Raw genomic sequence first — 18,725 nt, 5'->3', positions numbered from 1 at the left:
CCTAATGGTTTCAATTTTCTTCATGAAATAGTTGGAAAAATCAGCAGGGGCAGGAGAAGAGGAGGAAGGGGGACAAGGAGTTTAACCAGGGAGTTAAAAGTCAGAAACAACTGGCTTGGACAGTGGGCATGGGAGTCAATAAGGGAGAAATACTGTTGTTGGGCATCGGAGAGGGCAGAGAGTGGTCTCCCAACTGTCCACTGCTTCATTTACATGTCTGAAAATCAACTTCGCTCCCTCTTTCTGTTGTTCCATAATTATCAGAGGCAATATAAGGTCAGAGGAGATTGAATCACTCTGCAGGAGAAATCTGAAGTCTACACTCTACACCGGATATCATACATCCTACACCCTACACTATGAAAGGAGAGGCAGGCTGGCTAAAGAGAAACCAGCATCTAGCACTGCAAATATTAAACAACAACCCAAGGGTCAGCCTTTTTGTGTGCACAGTATGCTCCGGACTGTAAGTCCCACACTAGGCTTTTCAGCCTCAAATAATAATGATGGTATTTGGTAAGTGCTTACTATGTAATAATAGTAATAATAAATAATAATAATGGTATTTGTTAAGTGCTTACTATGTGCCAAGCACTGTTCTAAGCCCTGGGTGGGGATACAAGGTAATCAGCTTGTCCCACGTGGGGCACACAGTCTCAATTCCCATTTTACAAATGAGGTAACAGGCACAGAGAAGTTAAGTGACTTGCCCAAAGTCACACAGCTGACAAGTGGCAGAGCGGAGATTAGAACCCATGACCTCTGACTCTCAGGCAGTGCTCTTTCCACACTGTCGCACTCACAGGTGAACTTCACCATGACTGAATAGGTGACCGAATGTGAAAGTCAGCTATGAATCAATCAAGCATATTTACTGAGTACTTAGTGTATGCAGAGCACTGCACTAAGTGCTTGGGAGAGTTGGGTAGACATGTTCCCTGCCCACAAGGAACTTGGATTCTAAAGCGGGAGATAGACATTAAAATAAATGACAGATATGTGCATGAATCCGTCAGGCTGAGAGTGGGATGAATAAAGGGTACACATCCAAATTCATGGGCAATGCAGGAGGGAGAGGAAGTAAGGGAAATAGCAGCTTAGTTAGGGGAGGTCTCTTGGAGGAGAAGTGGTTTTAATAAAGTTTGGAAGGAGAGGAGAGTAGCAATCTATCAGATTTCAAGGAGTACCAGGCCAGAGGCAGGACGTGGGTGAGGGGCTGGCAGAGAGATTAGATGAGACCAAGATAAAGTGAATAAGTTAGTATTAGAGTAGTTAAGTGAGCATGCTGGCTTGCAGAAGGTTGTAGGAAAGCTGCGTGGCCTAGAGTCAGAAGGAACTGGGTTCTAATCCCGGCTCTGAGACTTGTCTGCCGTGGGATCTTAGGCAAATCGCTTAACTTCTCTGTACCTCAGTTACTTCATTTGTAAAATGGGGATTGAGACTGTGAGCCCATGTGGGGCATGGAGTGGGTCCAATCTGATTTCTTTGTATGTAGTATAGTGCCTGGCACATAGTAAGCACTTAACAAACACCATAAAACAAAGGATATCAGCAAGGAAACATAGGTTAAGAAAAGGTTACTGACTGCTTTAAAGCCAGTGATAAGGAGTTTCTGTTTGATGCAGAGGTGAATGGAAAACCACAGGCGGTTTTTGAGCTTTGAGGAAATATGGATTGAACATCCACAGGCTTGTAAAACAGGGAGGATAGTGGTGTCGGTCTACAATGTCGGGAAATACAGGGGAGAGGACGGGGGTGGGGGGGGGGAAGAGAAGTTCTGTTACAGACATGTTAAGTTTGAGGTGCCAATGGACATCCAAGTAGAAGGTAGGAGGAACTGTGTAACAGAATTGAGGAAATTGAAACCACTGGGCATTCTCTCCCTAAAATCTCCCCTGCTCCACTCCAGGCCTCCTTCCTGTTGCCCCTTCATCAACTGTCCCATCTTTCCCAGCAGTATCTGAAGACGAGATCTCCTGCCACCTCTCAAAATCCACCCCCTCCACCTGCACCTCCGACCCCAGCACTTCACAGCTTATCAAAACACTTGCCCTCTCCCTTCTTCTCCCCCTGACTGCCATCTTCAACTGTTTACTCTCCAATGGCTTTTCCCCACTGCTTTCAAATATGCCCACGCCGCTCAATCCTAAAAAAACCCTCCCTTGACCCCAGGGCTCCCTCCAGGTATTGCCCCTACCATCTCTCTCCTACCATTCCTGACCAAACTCCTTGAGTGAGTTGCCTACATCCACCGTCTCCATTTCCACTCCTCCAATTTTCTCCTCGACCCTCTGACTTCCACCCCCTTCAATCAATAAATAAATCAATGGTATTCACTGAGCGCTTACTATGTGTTGAGCACTGTTCTAATTGCTAGGGAGCGTACAATCAACAGAATTAGCAGACACTTTCCCTGCCCATAATGCTGTTTTCTCAAAGGTTACCAATGATCTTCTTGCCAAATCAAATGACCTCTTCTCCTTCCTAATCCTCCTTGACCTCTCAGAAGCCTACAATACTGTAGACCATTCCCTTCTCCTGGAAACATTGTCTAACCTCGGCTTTACTGGCACCATTCTCTCCTGGTTCTCCTCCTATCTCTCTGGCCATTCCTTTCCAGTCTCCTTTACAGGTTCCTCCTCTCCTCCCACCCGCTAACTGTGACCTCTCAACATGGCCAAGACTGAGCTCTTTATCTTCCCTCCCAAATCCTGTCTTCTCCCTGACTTTCCTGTCACTGTAGACGGCACTACCATCCTTCCCATCTCACAAGCCCGCAACCGTGGTGTTATCCTTGACTCTGCTCTCTCATTCACCCCACACATCTAATTCGTCACCAAAACCTGTCAGTCTCACCTCCACAACATCACCAAGATCTGCCCTTTCCTCTCTATCCAAACTGCTATCTTGCTGGTTCAATCTCTCATCTTATCCTGATTGGATTACTGCATCAGCCTGCTCTCTGATCTCCCATCCTCCTGTCTCTCCCTGCTTCAGTCTGTACTTCACTCTGCTGCCCAGATTATCTTTCTATAGAAAAGCTCTGGGCATGTCACTCCCCTCCTCAAAAATCTCCTGTGGTTGCCTATCAACCTTCGAATCAAGCAAAAACTCCTCACTCTCAGCTTCAAAGCTCTCCATCACCTTGCCCCTTCCTACCTCACCTCCCTTCTCTCCTTCTCCAGCCCAGCCCACCCACTCCACTCCTCTGCCATTAACCTCCTCACTGTGCCTCATTCTCGCCTGTCCCGCCGTCGACCCCGGCCCACGTCCTACTTCTGGCCTGGAATGCCCTTCCTCCCCACATCTGCCAAACTAGCTCTCTTCCTCCCTTCAAAGCCTTACTGAGGGCTCACCTCCTCCAGGAGGCCTTCCCAGACTGATCCCCCTTTTTCCTCTCTTCCTCCTCCTCCCCTCCCCATCGCTCCCCCTTTGCCCTTCCCCCTTCCACTCACAACAGCGCTTGTGTATACTTGTACATATTTATTACCCTATTTATTTTATTAATGATGTGTATATTGCTGTAATTCCATTTATTTGGTTGGTATTGACACCTGTCTACTTGTTTTGGGTTTTTTTTGTCTGTCTCCCCCTTCTAGACTGTGAGCCCACTGTTGGGTAGGGACTGTCTTTATATGTTGCCAAGTTGTACTTCCCAAGCGCTTCGTACAGTGCTCTGCACACAGTAAGCGCTCAATAAATACGATTGAATGAATCATGGATGATTCCCAAATCTACATCTCCAGCTCTGATCTCTTTCTTTCTCTGCAGTCTTGTATTTCCCCCTTCCTTCAGGACATCTCTATTTGGATATAAAACAGAAACCTCAACCTTAACATGTCTAATATAAAACTCCTCATCTTCCCACCAGGTTCTCCCCATGACTTTCCCATCACTATGGATGGCACTATCATTCTCCCTGTCTCACAAGCCCAGAACCTTGGCAATATCTTCAACTCATTGCTCTCATTCAACCCGCATATTCAATCTGTGAACAAGTTATGTCGGCTCTACCTTCACAAAGTTGCTAAAATCCACTCTTTCCTCTCCACCCAAACTACACTTCTCTGTGCCTCAATTACCCCAACTGTAAAATGGGGATTAAGACTGTAAGCCCCCCGTGGGACAACCTGATCACCTTGTAACCTCCCCAGTGCTTAGAACAGTGCTTTGCACATACTAAGTGCTTACTAAAAGTCATTATTCTTATTATTACTACCATGCTGATCCAAGCACTTACCATATCCTGCCTTGACTACTGCATCAGCCTCCTTGCTCACTTTTCTGCTTCCTGTACCTCCCCACTCCAGTCCTTAATGCACTGTGCTGTCCAAATCATTTTTCTAAAAACAGTTCAATCCTTGTTTCCCCTCACCTCCAAGAACTTCCAGTAGTTCTTCATTCACCTCCATATCAAACAGAAACTCCTTCCATCAGCCTTAATAATAATAATATTAGTATTTGTTAAGTGCTCACTCTGTGCCAAGTACTGTTCTAAGTGCTGGGGTAGAGACAACATAATCAGGTTGTCCCACGTGGGGCTCACAGACTTAATCCCCACTTTACAGAGGAGGGAACTGAGGCACAGAGAAGTGACTTGCCTGAAGTCCCACAGCTAAGTGGCGGAGCCAGGATTAGAACCCATGACCCCTGACTCCCAAGCCCAGGATCTTTCCACTAAGACATGCTTCTTCTCAATTAGCTCTACCACTCCTAACTTACCTCACAGATTTTCCACTACAACCCAGCCCACACACTTACCTCCTCTAAAGCCAACCTACCCCAGTTACCCTCTTCTCATCCACCACCATCCCTACCTTTAAACTAAAATCACATCTCTTCCAAGAAGCCTTCCCTGACTAAGCCCTTATTTCCCCTACTCCCTCTCCCTGCTATCTCATCACTGCACTTGGATCTGTACTCTTTAAGCACTTTAAATATTCACCCTGCCCTCAGCCACACAACACTCATGTATGTATCCACAATTTATTTCAATTTCTCCCCCCTCTAGTCTGTAAGCTCCCTGTGGGCAGGCTATGTGACTACCAACGCTGTAGTATGGTATTCTCTCAAGTACTTAGTGCAGCGCTCTGCCCACTGTAAGCACTCAGTAAATATCATCGATTGATTGTGAGCAGGGAACACATCTACCAACACTGTTGTATTATACTCTCCCCAGTGCTTAGTACAGTGCTCTGCACACAGTAAACACTGAATAAATTGATTGATCAACATGCCAAGATAGGACCTCATGGACAGCAACATCATCTTTGATTGTGAAGGACAGCTATTACATGTAACATGGGCGTATGCATATATGCATATAATTTATTTTGCACTTCAGCCTTAAATGTGCCTTCTTGCATTCATCATATCACAGCTGCTTTAGATGGCCTGTTGACACCCACATTCTCACGAGTCAGTAGGTGAGTCCATCCATCATAAATCAATAGTCAAATACATAAGGGAACATACATGATGGTAAACTGGAGGAAAGGATGGTATCACCTGGGGAGACTGGACAGGCAGTTAGACCTCATCTTGTAGGTGGATTTTTACAAGAACTTCGAAGGAAGGAAGGGATGAGATTGAAGGAAGCTCAAGAGGGAAGGTGTCTCAAGCAGAGGGGAAGGTGTGAACAACTGGTTCGGGAGGGGAGAATCGAAATGAAGTTCACCTTGGAGGAGAGAGGAGGATAAACTGGGTTGGTGCAGAGAAAAAGAGAGAGTGGATAACTAAAGATGTACAGTGCTAACTGCAATCTTCATTGGTGGTGCCCTCTCCCTTTAGGAAGGGCAAGCAAGTTTTGGGCAGCACAAACCCTGCCTCGCCCAGGTTGAACTACTGCCCCCCTGGAAAAACCCCCCAGGAGTTCAACACACACCTGGTTCACCACTCTTCAACTGCTGCTGGGCTATGTTGGCTGAAACTTGGCCTAGAAACCCCTATTTGTCATGGAAGAATGCTGGTCCTCAGAATACCAAGGCTGGTCTGGGTTTCTGATCTTCAGTCCCAGACATCCTGAGACACCCCTCAATCCTAACCATTCTTTCAATTGTATTTATTGAGTGCTTACTGTGTGCAGAACACGGTACTAAGTGCTTGGGAAGTACAAATCGGCAACATATAGAGACAGTCCCTACCCAACAATGGGCTCACAGTCTAAAAGTGGGAGACAGATAACAAAACAAAACAAGTGGCCAGGTAAACCAGCCATCTGAGCCTGTGTCAGCTGAGAAAAACATCAGCTGTGATGACAAATTTGGGTGGAGAAGATTTAAGAGGGAAAATGAGTTCTGTTGAGCTTGAGGTGTCATTCATTCATTCAATCATAGTTATTGAGTGCTTACTGCGTAAGAGCAGATCACAGTGTCAGCAGGACACTGTGAAAATATGTTCTGGAGGAAAGAGGAAACTTTATACGATTATAATAAAAAGGAGAGGTCAGGGCTTTGGGAGCCAGCCGCTTTACAGATGGTAATTGAAGCCACGGGAGTGGAAGAGTTCTCCCGAGAGAGTGAGTGGGAAATTAAAAGAGAACAGGATCTGGGACAGAGTTTTGAGAGACACCCACAGTTAGGGAGTGAGGGATGGAGAAAAAGCTGGGAAAAGAGATTGGGAAGATGTGTCCAGAGAGGAAAAGGAGACTCAGGAGGGGACTGAGTTGGGGAACCATAGTTTGATAGTGTTTCCGGGAAAAGAGTGCGATCCACCAGAGAAGCAGCTTGGTGTCAGAAGGTTTTAGTTCTAATCCTGGTTCCGCCACTTTGTCTGCTGTGTGACTTTGGGCAAGTCGCTTCACTTCTCTGGGCCTCAGTTACCTCATCTGGAAAATGGGGATTGAGACTGTGAGTCCCACATGGGACAGGGACTGTGTCCAACTCGATTTCCTTTATCCACCCCAGTGCTTGCCTGGCACATAGTAAGCGCTTAACAAATGCCATCATCATCATCGCTGTGACAAAGGCAGTTGAAGGAGGATTAAGGATTTGCAAGGAGGAGGCCATTGGTGATTTTAGAGAGGATGGTTTTAGTGAGGTGAAGAGGGTGGAAATGAGATCCGGTAGGATCAAGGTGGGAACTGGTGAAGAGGAAGTGAAAGCAGTGGGTGTTTTCAATCCACTCAAGGAATTTAGACAAGTATAAAAGCAGAGCGTTGAAAGACGGGCAATATTTGGAGGATGTGGTAGATTCCAGAGAGAGTGTTTTTTCATCAGTTGGCTTGAACTTTTCGCCGAGGGGATGTTAAAACCTCATGACCTTTGCAAATGTCCTATGGTCCACACTCACCCTGGACTCAAACATACAGCTCAGTCAGGTTCCTAGGGAAGGTCATGTCAGTGGCCAGGGAACTCATGGGGGTGAGCTGTACCCCATGTTGTAGTGGCACTGGCCACTCCAGCTGACAGACCACCTTCCAAGCTTCACATCATATCAACAATTACTCTCCCCTGCTTCAGAACCTTGTGGAAGACACATTTCCGCCTAAATCGGGAAAACTCATCTTTCTAAAACTCATCGTCCCCTGTAAATGGCCCACTTTCTGCAGACTTTCCCATCATTTTTTTATGGTATTTGTTAAGCGCTTACTATGTGTCAGGCACTGCGCTAAGTGCTGGGGTAGATGCAAGCTAAGTGGGTTGGACACAGTCCATGTACCACATGGGGCTCACGGTATTAACCCCCATTTTACAGATGAGGTGACTGAGACACAGAGAAGTTAAATGACTTACCCAAGACCACTTAAGAGAAGCAGTGTGACATAATGGAAAGAACACGGGCCTGAGATTCAGAGGACCTCGGTTCTAAACCTGGGTCTGCCACTTGTCTGCTGTGTGACCTTGGGCTAATGATGTACCATCTCTGTGCCTCAGTTACCTCTATCTGTCAAATGGGGATTAAGTCTGTGAACCCCACATGGGATATGGACTATGTCCAAGCTGATTAGCTTGTATCCATCCAACGCTCAGTACAGTGCCTGGTACATAGGAAGCACTTAATAAATGCCATTAAAAATAAACAAAAAGCATCACAATAATAATAATAATAATGGTATTTGTTAAGTGCTATGTGCAAAGCACTGTTCCAAGTGCTGGGGAGGTTACAAGGTGATCAGGTTATCCCATGGGGGGCTCACAGTTTTAATCCCCATTTTACAGATGAGGTAACCGAGGCACAGAGAAGTGAAGTGACTTGCCCAAAGTCACATGGCTGACAGTTGGCGGAGCTGGGATTTGAACCCATGACCTCTGACTCCAAAGCCCGGGCTCTTTCCACTGAGCCATACTGCTTCTCCAACAGACAAGTGGCGGGGTCAAGATTAGAGCCTAGGTCCTTCTGACTCTCAGGTCTGTGCTCTATCCACTAGGCCACATTGCTTCTCGGCCATCTCTGGCATTAACTGTATCATCTTCTATACTGTAAACTCCTGGTGGGCAGGGAATGTGCAGTGCTCTGATTTATCCTTCCTGTCCCAGAGGCCTAAGGCCTTGGAGTCATCCTTGACTGCTAATTTTTCCAGCACAACACTTCCCGAATTTCCCCTTTGACTCCCTCCACCCAAACCATTATGACTAGACTACTGTTTCAACCTCCTCAGTGGTCTCCCTTCTTCCATCTCTCCTCACATCAATCCATACTAAATATTGCTGCAAAGATCATCTTCTTGAAGCATCACTTGACACACATTACTCCACTCCCACTGACATTCCACTCCCCGCAGCATTAAGCAAAAACTTTTTGCAGTCAACTTTAAGGCTTAATCGGCTTCAAAGCTCTCCACCAACTTTCCCCATTTTTCACACTTGTCCTCTGCACCACTCATTCATTCATTCACATAGTCGTATTTATTGAGTGCTGTCTGTGTGCAGGGCACTGTATTAAGCACTTAGAAAGTACAATTCAGCAATAGAGACAATCCCTGCCCACACAGGACTTAAAGCCTAGAAGGGGAAAGACAGACATCAAAACAAGTAAACAGACATCAATATAAATATAAATAAATAAAGCTCAGATGTCATTCTTTGTGCCTTCCAAGCTAACCTATCTCAGTCCTTGACTGTCCCACTTTTGTTTCCTAGCTCTTGCTTTTCCCCGTCCCCCTACTCCCACCAACCTAGAACTCCCTCCTCCTGATATAGGACAGGTCACAGCTCTCCCCGTCTTCAAAGCCCTTCTAAAACCCCCCCCTCCTCCAACAAGCCTTCCCCAAATTACTCCCAACACCCCAAGAAGTATTGACTCAACAGTCATCTCTAACACAAATGTATTTGTACCCATTCTCAGCCTGACATATAGAATATATGCATTCAATTGCACAATCAATTATTTATTCTGATCATTTTATTTATAAATATTTTACCTCTGACTTCCCACATTAAGACCATAAGCTTCTTTTATTCAGGGAACACATCTCTGGGCCTCTGTTGTAATTTCTCAAATGCTTAGAACAGTAATAGGCTGATTGGTAACTCATGTGCATATCACCTTCTTACTTCCAGCTGTAAATTTTTCAGAGTCTGCCTTCACACTAGTTAGCAGACTCCTTTAGAGAAGGGAGTACTACTAACTTTATTGTTGCCTACTAACTTTATTGTACTAACCCAGGAGGCATTCAATAAATACTACTGATTGATTGATTTTAACTCATTGTACCCAGAAAGGGTACTGAGACTCTTCACTTGTTGTGTGACTAGTGGGGAGAAACAATCATATTTATTGTGGGGAAAACCAATCATAATTATTGCATGCTCACTGAGTGCTAAAAACTGAATACTAAGGGCTTGGGAGAATACAATGCAACAGAGTTGGTACACATCTTCCCTGCTGTGAGCCGGTTGTTGGGTAGGGACCTCTCTATATGTTGCCAACTTGTACTTCCCAAGCACTTGAAGCAGTATGGCTCAGTGGAAAAAGAGCAGGGGCTTTCGAGTCAGAGGTCATGGGTTCAAATCCCGACTCTGCCACTTCTCAGCTGTGTGACTTTGGGAGAGTCACTTCTCTGCCTCAGCTACCTCATCTGTAAAATGGGGATTAAAACTGTGAGCCCCCTGTGGGACAACCTGATCACCCTGTAACCTCCCCAGTGCTTAGAACAGTACTTTGCACACAGTAAGCACTTAATAAATTCCATTATTATTATTATTACAGTGCTCTGCTCACAGTAAGTGCTCAATAAATACGACTGAATGAATGAACAAGCTTACAGTCTAGAGGGGGAGACAGACATCAATATGGATAAATAAATTATGGATATGTTGGTAATTAGTTATCATCTAGACTGTGAGCCCATTGCTGGGGAGGGATTGTCTTTATTTATTGCCAAATTGTACTTTCCAAGTGCTTAGTACAGTGCTCTGCACACAGTAAGTGCTCAATAAATATGTAAGTGCTCAATAAATGATTGAATATTTACTACAGAGACTTACTATGTACCATAACTGAATTCTGGGGCAGATACATGATAATCAGATTGAGCAGGTCTATTATCACCCCATTTTACAAAGGGGGAGAAAACTGAGGCCTGAAGATGTTAAGTGACTTGACCAAAGTCACCCAGCTGGCCAGTGGCAGAGCTGGTACTATTCATTCATTGTCATATTTATTGAGAGTTTAATGTGTGCAGAGCACTGTACTAAGTGCTTGGGAAAATACACTAAAACAATAAACAAGCATATTCCCTGCCCACAACAAGTTTACAGTCTCAAGGGGGAGATGGACACTAAGTGACTACAATACAGTAATAATAATAATAATAATAATAATAATAATGATGGCATTTACTAAGCACTTACTATGTGCAAAGCACTGTTTTAATCAATCAATCAATCAATTGTATTTATTGAGCGCTTACTGTGTGCAGAGCACTGTACTAAGCGCTTGGGAAGTACAAGTTGGCAACACATAGAGACAGTCCCTACCCAACAGTGGGTTCACAGTCTAGAAGTTTTAAGTGCTGGGGAGGTTACAAGGTGATCAGGTTGTCCCACGGGGGGCTCACAGTCTTAATCCCCATTTTTACAGATGAGGTAACTGAGGCCCAGAGAAGTTAAGTGACTTGCCCAAAGTCACACAGCTGACAATTGGCGGAGTCGGGATTTGAACACATGACCTCTGACTCCAAAGCCCATGCTCTTTCCACTGAGCCATGCTGCTTCTCTTAATGTATGTACATTATGTATGTAGATATGTACATTAAGTGCTGTGGGGCTGGGAGTGGGGATGAATAAAGGGTGCTAGAATCGGTAGCCTGTGACTCCCAGCCCCGGTGATCTTTCCTTTCCACAGGCCCATAGCATTTGCTTTATTACTTGTTTTTTCTCTGAAGCAGTGGGTTGCTCCAGTCTTGGGGCTCTCCCGCCCAACCATCCACCCACCCATGTGTCCCGGGACAAAATATAACCTAACTTCTAGATGCATTTGTTATTCACATCAAAAAAATGTTAACTGAACCTCAGGACTTCACAGAAAACCCCGCACATGAAAGTGCTGGATTCATTCGGAATGAAAACAGCCCTGAGCAGAAGAGGGAGTGACCACCCTCAGCTGAGAAATCAGGGCAAACACAAAGTGGGGAAAAACCCACATTATTAAGGTCTTGCCTCTACACCTCACTTCAACCCTCCACAATCGCAACTGGCTCCTGTGTCCCCTTTCCGAGGAGGTAATTTACAGGAAGGACGCAGCTTTCGCTTCAGCGGTGTCGCCCAGAATAATGGACTATTCCGTTTCAGGACTCATTTTTATGGTCGGTTAGTAAAGTTCTTTCCACCCAGGCACTGCGTTTGTTCCTGAAGCAGTCCATTTAGAAGAATCTAAGGGCAGAATCAGCCACCCTGCACTGATGCCAGAATTCTCCACCCGGGAAGTTCCAGCTCCATTTTTTTTTCTTAAATGACTTAAGCAATACTTCCTGTATTTAATAGGGTGTCTTAACAAGATCAACTAGGAAGTCATGCTCCTATTTTTCAATTTGATTTTATTTCCGTTTGGCCATTCCACTGCTGTCAACCACATCCCTCCAACTCCCTTCAAATACATTTGCAGAGTTATCCTAAGAGTTTAATGTGCTCTCTCTCTCACCCTCTTTCCCCGTCTCTTGTGTGCCCATCATCCGCCTTCCTCCACTCTCACAGTGTGACCTAATGGAAAGAGCCAAAGCTTGAGCATTAAGTGACTTGGGTTCTAATCCCAGCTCTGTCACGTGCCTGCTGTGTGAACTTGGACAAATCACTTGACTTCTCTGTGCCTCATTTTCCTCATCTGTAAAATGGAGATTAAATATCTGTCCTCCCTCCCCCTTGAATCCTATGTGGAGCAGGGATTGTGTCTGATTTGAATTTAGAGTATCTGCCACAGTGCTTTGGAAGGAGGTAGTGGTAAACCACTTCCATATTTTTACCAAGAAAACTCTGTGGATCCACCACCAGAATGACTGTAGACGGAGGTGGGGCGTTCTGGGACAGATGTGTCCATGGAGTCGCTATGGATCGGAAACGACTCGTCAGTGTATGATAAGACAAGACCACAGTGCTTGGCACATAGTAATGGCTTAACAAATACCACTATTATGGCGAAGCAGCGTGGCTTAGTGGAAGGAGCACAGGCTTGGGAGTCAGAGGTCTTGGGTTCTAATCCTGACTCTGTCACTTATCACCTGCGTGACTTTGGGCAGGTCACTAAACTTCTCTGTGCCTCAGTTCCCTCATCTGTAAAATGGGGATTAAGACTGTGAGCCCCACGTGGGACAACCTGATTACCTTGTATCTCCCCCAGTACTTAGAATGGTGCTTGGCACATAGTAAGCACTTAACAAATACCATCATTATTTAAATTAAATTACCTATTTATGCCCCTCACTGATCTGAATTAGCACTCCTACCTCTCCTCTCTTCACCTGTTCTGCCCCCACCTTGGAATTCAGCTTTCTCTAGTGACTTTGTCCCTGCTGTTCTCTTCCGTCAATCAGTCAATCATATTTAGTGAGGGATTACTGTGTGCAGAGCACTGTACTAAGCACTGGGGAGAGTACACTACAACAACAAATGGACACATTCTCTGTCCACAATGAGAGTACAGTCCAGAGGGGCACAAGATCGTCTCCTAGTATCTGATCTGCCTCCTGCTTTGTCCTTCCCTTGTCAGCTCCTTTTCAGGATTTTATCCAAAACAGGTTTCTCCCGCTCCTCTCTGTGTCCTCTGTTTCGTCTCTTCCACGTACCCCACATTTTCACGTTTTCTCCTTACTCTTCTACTTCTTCAGCCAATTCCCTCTCTCCTGCTCCTTCGCTTTCTGACTTTGCTACCTGTCTTACCAGTCTAGAAGGGGAGACAGACATTAATATAAATAAATTACAGATACGTACATAAGTGCTGTGGGACCGGAAGGGGGGAACGAATGAAGGAAGCAAATCAGGGTGACACAGAAGGGAGGGGGGGGAGGAGGGAAAGGAGGGCTTAGTCAGGGAAGGCCTCTTGGAGGAGACGGGCCTTCAATAAGGCTTTGATGGGGGGAGATCAATTGTCTGTCAGAAATGAGGAGGCAGGGCGTTCCAGGCCAAAGGCAGGACATGGGCAAGGGGTCAGTGGTGAGATAGATGAGATCAAGGTACAGTAAGAAGATTAGCATTAGAGGAGCGAAATGTGAGGGCTGGGTTGTAGCAGGAGACTAGTGAGGTGAGATAGGAGGGGCAAGGTGACAGTGCTTTGAGTGCTTCTCTCCTTCTTTCCCACTCTTGGATTATCCATGCCTATCTCTCCCTCTTTCTTTCATCCCCTCATTCTTCCATCCCCTTCCCAAGTCCATTCCGACCTCCCTCTCTCTTCAGCTTCCTTCTTCCCTTTCTGCTAGGCTCTCAGTTCCCACCAAAACCTGGACAAATGCTTAAGGCTATTATTGTAAAACTGGATCCAGATTCCTCATCCACTCCAGCAAGACAGCTCACCTCACTATCTCCTTTATTCCACTTTAGCAAGGTTGTCCTGGGGGCTTATCTGGAGATGCCCTTGCCGATCAGCTCCTAGTGTCTTATCTGCCTCCTGCTTGTCAGCTCCTTTTCAGGGATTATCCCCAAAACGGGTTTCTCCCCCTCCTTTCTGTGTCCTCTGTTGCGACTATCCCACGTAGCCCACATTTTAACGTTTTTCTCCTTACTCTTCCACTTCTTCAGCCAATAACCCCTCTCTCCTACTTCTTTGCTTTCTGACCTTGTTACCTGTGTTTGCTTCCTGGATTTGCATCTGTCACTGTACGAGGAAGCAGCCCCGTCTTCTCAGGGCCTGTGGGACTTGTCTTTTGGTTGTTTCCACCACTTTCCTCTATCATTAATTCTCTGGACTTTTCCTCTCCCCTTCTTTTCCCGCCTCTACCTCACACAGCCAGGTCAGCCCAGGGCTGTCCTCTCCTCAGTTCCCATGTCCTCTCCTCCTTTTCTTTGTCCACTGTTCCCTCAACCACTCCCTTCCCCACCCTATTTTCCTCACCTCCCCTCTTCTCCCTCTCCTCCTTCTCCTCTTTGGGTGGAACAATCGACCACCAGCTAAGAACTGAAGCTTGTCAGAGTAGTGTGGCCTAGTGGCTAGAGCCTGGGACTGGGAGCCAGAAGGAACCGGGAGCCAGAAGGACCCGGGTTCTAATCCTGTCTGCCACTTGTCTGCTGTGTGATTTTGGGCAAATCACTTCAATTCAGAGGTCATGGGTTCTAATACCGACTCTGTCACTTATCACCTGTGTGACTTTGGGCAAGGCACTTAACTTCTCTGTGCCTCAGTTCTCTCATCTGTAAAATGGGGATTAAGACTGTGAGCCCCACATGGGACAAACTGATTACTGTGTATCTCCCACAATGCTTAGAATGGTGCTTGGCACATAGTTAGCACTTAACAAATACCATCATTAATTAAATTAATTACTTATTTATGCCCCTCACTGCCTTAAAAAAATTATCTGGGTCTCAGTTCCCTCATCTGTAAAATGAGGATTAAGACTGTGAGCACTGTATGGAACAAACATCGTAGTCAATCGGATTACCTTATATTCATTTATTCAATCATATTTATTGAGTGCTTCCTGTGTGCAGAGCACTGTACTAAGCACTTGGAAAGTACAATTTGGCAACAAATAGAGACAATCCCTACCCAACAATAGTCTCACAGTCTAGCAGGGGTCGGGGGGGTGGGAGGGAGACAGATAACAAAACAAAATAAAAAAGCCTCATCTACCCCAGTGCTTAGAACAGTGCTTGGCACATATTAAGTGTTTAACAAATACCATATATTATTATTATTAGGCAGGTCACTAGGCTAGAGAAGCAGCGTGGCTCAGTGGAAAGAGCCCAGGCTTTGGAGTCAGAGGTCATGGGTTCAAATCCCGGCTTGGCCATTTGTCAGCTGTGTGACTTTGGGCAAGTCACTTCACTTCTCTGGGCCTCAGTTCCCTCATCTGTAAAATGGGGATTAAGACTGTGAGCCCCCTGTGGGACAACCTGATCACCTTGTAACCTCCCCAGTGCTTAGAACAGTGCCTTGCATATAGTAAGTGCTTAATAAATGCCATTATTATTATTATTATTATTAGAGATGGGCATGAGTGTTAAACAGCTAAAATCCAGTATAGCTCTGGCCACTGGGTTCTGCTCTCTGTTTCTATGGGAGCAGGCTACAGCCCAGGCCTGAGAAGAGGATGGAGTCTGAGATCCAGGCTGGCAGAAGCAGCCTGGCTAGGGGTGGGTAGCAATTATAATTTTAATTGTGGTATATGTTAAGTGCTCACTATGTGCCAAGTACTCTGTGGCCTCTACTCCAACCTAATGGTTTTTGCTCTCTCAGCTACCTTTAACCCTGAGGACAACCTCCAGTGGTTGTCCATCAAACAGAAACTCTACCATCAGCTTCGAAGCAATCAGCTTGCCCTCTCCTACCTTAACTCACTGATCTCCTACGACAGCCCAGCCCACTCACTTCGTTCCTCTAGTGCCAGTTGACTCACTACACCCTGATCTCATCTATCTTGCTGCTGAGCCCTTTCCCTTGTCCTTCCTATGTCCTGAAACTCCCTCTCCCTCCAGATATGCCAGACCGCCACTCTCCCCACCTTCAAAGCTTTATTGAGGTTACATCTCCTGAAGAGGTCTTCCCCAATTAAACCCTCTTTTCCCCAGTTCCCTCTCCCTTCTGCACTGTCTATGCGTTTGGATCTGTGACCTTTGGGCTTTTGATATCCACCCCACCGCACTTATGTACATATCTATGAATAGGTAGACTGTTCGCTCATTGTGGGCAGGGAACTTGTCTACTGACTGTGTTGTATTGTGTTCTCCCAAGAGTTTAGTGCAGTGCTCTACCCAAAGTAAGCATTCATTGATTGACTGATTGCTAAGGGCTGCTAATGTAGATAAAGACAAGACAATCAGATTAGACACAGTCCCTGTCCCACTTGGGGCTGACAGTCTAAAGGGAAGGGAGTAAGGGTGTTTAATCCTCATTTTACCAATGAGAAAACTGAGGCACAGAGAACTTAAGTGACTTGTCCAAGGTCACACAGCAGGTGTGTGGTGGAGCCAGGATTAGAAACCAGACCTCCTGGCTCCCAGTGCTCTTGTCACTGTGCCCTCTGCAGTTGCTCATCTTGCTGTCAAACGTTCATTTGTTTACTCTGAAGCATAAAGACTTCGAAACATGTGTTTGTTACATGAAGAGCCCTTACCTCCTCAGCTGAAGAATTTCTGGAGTTATAGGGGATGCAGAACAATAATTTTGGCACCTGAACTTCTCTCTCTCTCTCTCATCTTCACACTGAGTTCTACTCATCCTTCTTTATCCTTCATTCTGCATTAGTAATGAAGCATCTGTTCACACCCACTCTGCTTCTAGAAGAACTTAACTTTCTGGCCAGGGTCATATCCAGAATCCTTCCTATTGGTTACTGTGTGGCGATCCACCTGTTGAGTGTGAAGGATGTAGACTGCAAGGGGAAGAACTATGCCCAAGAACCTTGACTTGTTAGTGAAAAGGGGTTTTGGTTTTGGATATTTTTTTCCTGCAGAATCATCACCCTTCACCTCCTGGATGTGCCACACTAGGTCAGGGTCTCTAAGACTGTTGGGAAACCTCCCTTTTCCTCGTCAAGGTGGCTGAGGGCAGGTACTCCCAAACACTTAGTACAGTGCTCAGTACAGAGTAGGTGTTCAGTGCAGTAGCACAGTACTTGGAACACAGTAGGCAACCGGTGGTCATCCACTACAGTTTTTTTCTGAACGTATTTGGCACTCAGGAAATGCTGGTGGTGAAGATGATGCGGTTTTGCCCAATCCTAGTCCCCCAGAAGAAGAAGAATAGCCTGGTGGAAAGTCACTGGATCTGGATTAAAATCCCAGCTCTGCAATTTTCCTACTGTGTGACCTTGCCTCAGTTTTCTCCGTCCCTCAGTTTCTTCATAGGTGAAATGGGGATTAAATATGTGTCCTCCCTCCCCTGTAGATGGTGAACCCCGTGACAGACAGGGACTGTGTCCAATCTGCATATCTTGTATCTACCACGATGCTTGGCACATAATGTTTTGTTTTGTTATGTTATGTTTTGTTTTGCTGTCTGTCTTCCCCTTCTAGACTGTGAGCCCATTGTTGGGTAGGGACCATCTCTATATGTTGCCAACTTGTACTTCCCAAGTGCTTCGTACAGTGCTCTGCATGCAGTAAGCGCTCAATAAATACGATTGAATGAATGAATGAATAATAAGTACTTAGCAAATACCAAAATTATTAGTGTTATTAGACTTCCGAATGACATACATTGAATATCTTCCTGTGAGGCTCCCAGTGTGCAGGCTTCCCAGCTGGGCATGTGGTGGCCCCTGACTGTTCGGCTGGCATTTAGTCATTCATTCATTCATTCAATCATATTTATTGAGCGCTTACTGCGTGCAGAGCACTGTACTAAGTGCTTGGGAAGTATAAGCGGCAACATCTAGAGACGGTCTCTACCCAACAACGGGCTCATAGTCTAGAAGGGGAGACAGACAACAAAACAAAACATGTCCTTCTCTCAGGGGCTGCCCAAAGATGCCCTCTGTACACTCAATACCCACAGGACACGCAATGAAATTATGTCTGGATCTATAGCCATTGAAGGTCCTCATTCATCAGTATCTAAACTAATCTGGGCCAGAAATGCCTAGAATTACCTTTTATTCTCCTTTTTTCCTTAAAAATGGGTCCTATCTTCTCAGCACAAAGTTCTCAGTCCTCTGTGCTGAAACACCCAATAAATCACTAAAACCAGATTTCTCTGAGAGGTCAGGATGCTTTGCAACCTTTAACCTGATTACGTCCTACAACACCCCACAGGGAGAGGTGAATAAGCAGACATCCTCCCCATTTTACAAATCAAGAAAAGTGAGTTTCAAAAGAAAGACACAGTTTTCTCTAAATGACCCAGGGGGCAAAACCTGATCTCTAAATTGTTGTCCTAGACCTCCAAGAAGCCTTCCCTGATTAAACCCCCCTTTCCTCTTCTCCCACTTCCTTCGGTGCCCCTCTGCTTCTTGCTCCCTCTCTTCATCCCCCCTTCAAGCCCCACAGCACTTAGATATCTGTAACTTATTTCAGGTAATGTGTCTCTCCTTCTAGACTCTAATCTCATTGTAAGCAGGGAATATGTCTGTTTATTGCTACATTGTACTCTCCCAAGTGCTTAGTACAGTATTCGGCACACAGTGCTCAATAAATACG

The sequence above is a fragment of the Tachyglossus aculeatus genome, chromosome 25, assembly GCF_015852505.1.
Source record: "Tachyglossus aculeatus isolate mTacAcu1 chromosome 25, mTacAcu1.pri, whole genome shotgun sequence".
Lineage (NCBI taxonomy): Eukaryota > Metazoa > Chordata > Mammalia > Monotremata > Tachyglossidae > Tachyglossus > Tachyglossus aculeatus.
The sequence above is the reverse complement of the archived record's forward strand: the minus strand, read 5'-3'. Positions refer to the sequence as shown.